General features: G+C 56.2%; 1 pseudogene; it reads left to right on the forward strand.

Annotated features, from left to right (window-relative positions):
* The first annotated feature begins 4,357 nt into the window (after positions 1–4,357).
* On the forward strand, positions 4,358–6,380 carry LOC133752724 (MAP6 domain-containing protein 1-like; annotated as a pseudogene).
* The last annotated feature ends 301 nt before the right edge of the window (positions 6,381–6,681 follow it).

A 6,681-nucleotide genomic window follows, 5' to 3' on the forward strand; every position in this document is an offset into this window, starting at 1 on the left:
AGTCAACACTAGAACACTACACAAAGTTGCTGGAAACTGCCATTCAAACATGTGTTTATTGTAGCACAACCTAAACAGAGGAACTGTTCCTAAAATGCTCTGACATGGAGCAGTTCTTCAACCGCCCTCCCCCAGAGACAGTGGAGCAGAGAACGTGAAAGCTACTTTAACTTGAAACTGCTGTGAACTGGGGTAGGGAAGGAGACAAGCGCTTGGGCAGACAGGAGGCTCTGGCTGAAGAGGAACTGGAGGGAAACGCCTGGGCCACAGCTCCTGGGCTCCACAGGCAGTAGCTACTTGTCTGATAGAAGATGCTGAGTTCAACCTGTGAAAGAGGGCAGAGTCAGAGCAAGGTCACGTTCAAGCCAGGGCCAGCCTGCATCTCTCCTAAACTGCCAGGATTGTGGCAAGGGGCATGGTGTGTGTAACACTCACTTCACAGCCTCTGGAACTTCTCAGTGAGGGATTCCAACTCCGCTGAAACAAAGACACAACAAGGCACTCCAGAAATAGCCCTCAGATATCTGGACCTGTGTCCCCAGGGGAGAGGGGAAGGGATCACCTAGCCCTGCCCCCTGCAACCCCTGCAGCCCCCTCCAAACAGCCCTGGGACACACCACCCACCCATCACCTGAGTTACATGTGGAAATGTCTTCTAAACAGGAACAAAGCAGACCAGTCATTCTCAAACGTTGGGTCAATGAGAACCGTTCAGAACATGTCAAAAGGCAAATAAATCAGACAAGAGAAACCGCACAAGCCACAGCAAGCAGCACTTCCAGCGAAAACACATGCAGATAGCTCTAAATGAAGGACATCTCTGGGACTCTTTAGCAAAGCGCACATGCAGCTTAGACAACGCGTTGCCCCTTGTGCACACCCCAGCTGTAAATGCACACAATGCTCCCGGGCCAGGTTTTGTTGGTTCTCCTCCTCACAGGAATGAGGGTCCCATTGATGCCGCCCACCCCTGCAACCCACCCTCACCCCGTGCCCTGCCACCGGCACAAAGATTCCCTCTTCTGCCTCAGCCCCAGGCCCAGCCCAGCCCAGCATGTACCATACCTAGTTGCTCTCTAAGGTCATCTACTTCCTTCTGCAGCAAAACATAGAAGCCCAACAGAGAGAAACGATGAGTGTATTATGGACTTCCCCCTGCCCCCATCCACATCCCTGGCCCTTACATCTGGACCCTCCCACAGCCCAGTGGCCACACTGGCTTGGCATGCTAATTGCAAAGGAGGTACCCTGTCTGCATCAGGTGTAGGATGACGAGCAGGGGACATGGAGTCAATCTGACCTGCACATGGATCCCACCAGCTACTTTGGGCCCATGTAACTGCGAGCCAGAGGCGGTATTACCTGAAGACAACCTTGCATTCCAGGTGGCAATTTCTTCATATCTGGTCTCTGAGGATGGACAGGTGGTTCCGGGGCACCTGAAACACAAAAAGAACACAAAATCCAGCTGCCCAGCTTGGGAATGAGGCGGAAAGAGCCTGCTAGGGTCCCACAAGAGGAGGTCTCATCCTCTGCTGGCCCTAAGTTGCCCCTGCTCTGCCCAGGGGCTCCAGCCCTCTCTCTGAGCCTGCCTTCCTGACCCCTCACTGACTGTGGCGCCAGGGACTGGAATCTGTGTTGCACGCTAAGAGAGCTGCAGGGAGGAGCCACCTGGCTGTGCAGGACTTAACAGCAAAAGCTCAGTTCCACTGATCACCTGCCTTTGTTTTTGGAGCCCGGGGCACTGCCACAAACAACCACCACCTCATGAGCCAACACTCACAGGATGATGTCACCTAAGGCCAGACCTGTTGACACCCCATTTCCTGTGAGCAAGCTGCCTGGGTAGGCAGGGAATCCTGGGAGCGAAGCTGAGTCGCCAACAGTGACAATATCCAGAGGTTTCCCTCCTTGACCCCTCTCCCCTCCACTCAAACCAAACCCACTGGACTCACCCCAGTGTGTAGCGCCTCCCTGGCTCAGACTCAAAGGCTGTGAATTTTCTGGAATTTGTGAGTTTGGGGTGTCGAAGTATAGACTTTTGAATTCTCCATGATGCATGCAACAGCAAGGCATCCCTGATCTGTGTGCTGGAACCTAAAACACAAATTTCAGAGTTGGGCCAGGGTGTGAGTCTCAGCGTGGACTGTGTGTGTAGGGGCCAGGGTAAGGTGAGGTCACGGCTGGGGAGGGGAAGTGGAGGCCCATCACATCAGCTCTTTCTCCCTCAGGCCAGGAGGAAGAACTAAACCAGGGAGAAGAGTGGGGTTCCTGAGAACTGCAGGGCCCCTACCAGACAGGCTTGGGGAGCAGATGGGAGGGAGGAATCACGAGGCCGGGAAAAGTAAAACAGGAGCTTGGCAGCCCAATCTGCAAGCAGGTCACCAGACCTATTCTAAATCAGCTGCCAGCCCTGCCGTCCATTCCAGGCCCTCTCCGGAGAGAAGGCAGGAAATGTGCAGTGTCAAGAACAGTGCCTTGGGGCTGGCGCTGTGGCACAGGGAGTAAACCCGCTGCCTGCAGTATAGGCATCCCATATGGGTGCTGGTTCAAGTCCCAGCTGCTCATCTTCCAGCTCCCTGCTGGTGTGCATGGAAAACCAGTGGAAGATGGTCCAAGTCCTTGTGCCCCTGCACCCATGAGGGAGACCCTGAAGAAGCTCCTGCTGGCTCCTGGCTTCTGGTTTCAAATCAGCCCAGCTCCGGCCACTGCAGCCATTTGGGGAGTGAATCAGCAGATGGAAGATCTCTCTCTCTTTCTCTGCCTCTCAAACAATAAATAGATCTTTCAAAAAAATAATAAAACAGTGCCTGGCACATACCAGGTGCCCTCAACGTTTGTCCCCAACCTGAGGATCTCAATGTGGCATCCTAGTGCCCAAGGGCTTCCAATGACTGTGCTTGAGGAAGGGACAGAGAGAACAGGCCTAGAGAGGTGTATGCCAGGGAAGGGGGAAAAAGAGGGCAAGGCAGGAATAAGAGGGAGATGGGGGGAAGACCCTTGCAACTTCATCACTATTGGGAAGACCATCTCCTCTGACCATAGACTGAGACTCTCTCTTCCTCCTGTCCCAGATTGCCTCCCTGCCTCCACTGTTTCAGTCCCCAGAGGAGCAGGGAAGATGTGCTAGGTTTCTCAAGCTGTGAAATACCAGAGACTGGAGGGAAAGTGACAAGGCAAGCTGCTGGCTCTCTGTGCCCCCATGGAGCTAAGGCTATCCCAAAGACAACTTCCGGGGCAATCACTATGATTTCCTTCTCCTGGGCTGCCTTCCTCCTAGGAATGGCCTGGGGCAGGTCCTCTGCACCACCAGCAGCAGCTCCTGGGTGGCTGGGCTCTATCTCTCCCTTCCCGAACATGACACTTTGCAGGAAGAGGGGCCCCAACTCTCCTAGTGCCTGCCTCTCTATGGTGCAAGTGAGTCCCTGGAGAGCAGAGGTCAAGAGAGGGACTGAAAGGTGAGGGAAATTGTCCCTGCCAAGGGGAAGTCCCGTGTCTGGGGCTCGCTGTGGTTGCTGGGAGCTGTCTGGTGAATGCTCACCCTCACGGGCTGCACATTCCAGAGCTCATCACAGGGCTCAGGGTCAGGAGGCAGCCCCACCATGCCTTCTCCGAAGCAGCGATGGCTATCGGCGCTAATGTTCAAGCGACGTCTGGCGCTTCTTCTCTTGCTGCGGCCCCGGACCCGGAATTCCCCAAGAGCACGAGAGGCGGCGGCACAAGCCTGCAGCGATCCCAGACTGCTCAGGCCCAGCATGCCTCTACTGCTGGGGTCTACCTCGACATGCGCACAAACGGCGGCTGCTTCTTCGTCGGCGCCACTTCCTGTACTCAGGAATCTGCGCATGGCCCCGGCACTGGGGTCGGTCAGCATTTGCACAACAGCTGCATAGGCCGCAGCAAACTGGAATGCGGAACTCGCAGAGCACTCTCCAACGGGGGTGGGCTTCCGTGGCTTAGTCCTGCAGCCCCAGAGAGCTGCGGCTTCCGCCTGCGTCATTCCCAGTTTGGACTCAGACTGGCACCCAGACTTGAACTCCAGCTGCGGGTTGAGAACCTGCGGGCTGGAGGGCCCGCCCTCCTCCCAGCTCGCGCCTCCGCCCTCGCCCTCGCCCTCGCCCTGGTCCAAGTCTATTCCAGGAGCCTGCGGGGCTCTGGGGCCACCAGGGCTGGCCTGCTCCTCACTACTGGAGCCATTACCGTCGCTAAAACCAGACGCCTTACTGTAGCAGCTCATGTTGCAAGCCTGGACAGACCCGGAGGAGCGGACGCGGCCGACTTGCTCACAATCGCTGCCGAAAAAGGGCCGCCTGGGGGCATGCGCCCAGAACAGCAAAGTCTCAGCGCATGCGTTACCATGGGGGTCGGGGGGTGGGGGGGGGGTGGGGGTGGGGTGTGTGTGGAAGGACCTCCCCAAACAACGCGAGATTGCAGTGCGCGCCAGGGTGTGCAGTGTCTTTCTCATTGGTCAGCTCCCCGTGCTCTGTCTTGGGCCGCCCATCCAGGCCAGGTTGGTGGCTTAGCAGGCCCGAGTTTGCCCACCTCTACCATACCGCTTTCCCCGACTTACTTCCAGTCCGAGTTAATTTATAAATGCAGGACGTCTATGCGCAATCACATCCCACAGGAGATATTCATGGGGCCGGCGCTGTGGCGTAGTGGTTAAAGCCGCTGCTTGCAACACCCGCATCCCTTATGGGCACCGGTTGGTGTCCCAGTTGCTCAGTTTCTGATCGAGCTCCTGGCAGTGGCCTGGGAAAAGCCGTGGTGATGGCCCAGGTGCTTAGGCCCATGCCACTCACGAGGGAGAACTTCAGATGAAACTCCTGGACCCTGGCTGGGCCTGGCCCAGCACTGGCCACTATGGCCACCTGGGGAGAAAACCAGCTCATGGAAGATCTCTCCCTCTCTCTCTCTCTGTAATTCTTTTAAATAAATAAACATTTTTATTTTTAAAAAGATGTTTATCATCACTGTATCTGAAGGTATGTATTAAAAATCAATTTTCATTGGCCGGCGCCGTGGCTTAACAGGCTAATCCTCCGCCTTGTTGCACCGTCACACCGGGTTCTAATCCCGGTTGGGGCGCCGGATTCTTTTTTTTTTTTTATTAAACTTTTATTTAATGAATATAAATTTCCAAAGTACAGCTTATGGGATTCTATCCCGGTTGCCCCTCTTCCAAGCCAGCTCTCTGCTGTGGCCCAGGAGTGCAGTGGAGGATAGCCCAAGTGCTTGGGCCCTGCACCCGCATGGGAGACCAGGAGAAGCACCTGGCTCCTGGCTTCGGATCAGCGTGATGCGCCGGCCGCAGCGGCCATTGGAGGGTGAACCAACGGCAAAAAGGAAGACCTTTCTCTCTGTCTCTCTCTCTCTCACTATCCACTCTGCCTGTCAAAAAATAAAAATAAAAAAAAAGAAAGATTTAAAAAAAAATCAATTTTCACATGCCAGATTTGCTGCAAATCAAGACCTTAATGGGGCAGTGCATTGTGGCATAGCAGGTTAAGCCACTGCCTGCAAAGCTCTCATGCCATAAGAACAGCAGTTGGAGTGCCGGCTGCTTCCCTTCTATTCAGCTAATGCACCTGGAAAAGCAGCAGAAGATGGCTCCAAGTACTCTGGCCTGAGCCACCCACGTAGGAGACCCAGATGGAGTCCCAGGCTCCTGGCTTCAGCCTGGCTGTTTGCAGCCACTTGGGGAGGATGAACCAGTAGATAGAAGATCTGACTCTCCCTCTCTGTGTTACTCTGCCTTTCAAATAAACAAATAAGTCTTTTTTTAAGATTTATTTATTGGTGGGGGAGGTGCGGCAGGGAGAGCTGAGCGACGCATGCCCCAGACGGCAGGGTGTGGTCCCGCACCAGCTGCCTGTGCTGCCTGGGGGGTGGCTGGAACCAGCTGGGCCGCGCCGACGTGGCAGTGCCGCTCACCCCGCACGGCTACTCAAGAGGGAGCCGCGTCTGGGCTGGCGCCGCAGTGCGCAAAGGAGCTACACCCCGCAGGCACTCAGGACCCCTGCCGGGAGGTGCTGCTCGCTCAGTAACAACGGGATTTCAACGTGTGGACCGCGCCCGCGGGGACCCAAAGATGCCACGCAGGGGCAAGTCCTCCACGCCCGGCGCTCCAGGGACCTACGTGCTGCCCATCAGCGACGGGGACGCGGCCACCACGTCCTACAAACGGGAATTCCAGACTTGGATTGGAGTGAAGCCCTCAAGACCCACTAAGGCAAAGCCAGCCAGAGATCACAACCCACACGCCATGGTGGCACGGTGACCCCGGGGCCAGCTTCCAGGTCCCTGCGGTGAGGAAGAATTTCACTCCCAACCCCTCGGCCATCTTCCAGGTGTCAGCTCCGTGGATTTTCAATGTGTGAGTACTGTGCGGTGGAGTGGAGGGTGCCAGGAGTGGGGTCAGGACCCTGGGGCTCGCGCAGCCCTCTGCCGTCAGACAGAAGGGCGTGCCCGGTACAGCCAGGGGTGCAGACGACACGACATCACCTGGCGTCGCACTTCCTCTCCTTCCTCCAGAAGCCTGAGAAAGGCTTCGCAGGTGTTTTTAACTGCCTCGGGGCCATGCTGCAGAGCTTAAATGTAAGGAGCCTGAGGGTCAGCTCAGCCGTGAACAGCGCTGGCCCGGGTGGCTGAGGACCCTGGACAGGACAGGACAGGCCCCCG

The sequence above is a fragment of the Lepus europaeus genome, chromosome X (assembly GCF_033115175.1).
Source record: "Lepus europaeus isolate LE1 chromosome X, mLepTim1.pri, whole genome shotgun sequence".
NCBI classification, from domain to species: domain Eukaryota; kingdom Metazoa; phylum Chordata; class Mammalia; order Lagomorpha; family Leporidae; genus Lepus; species Lepus europaeus.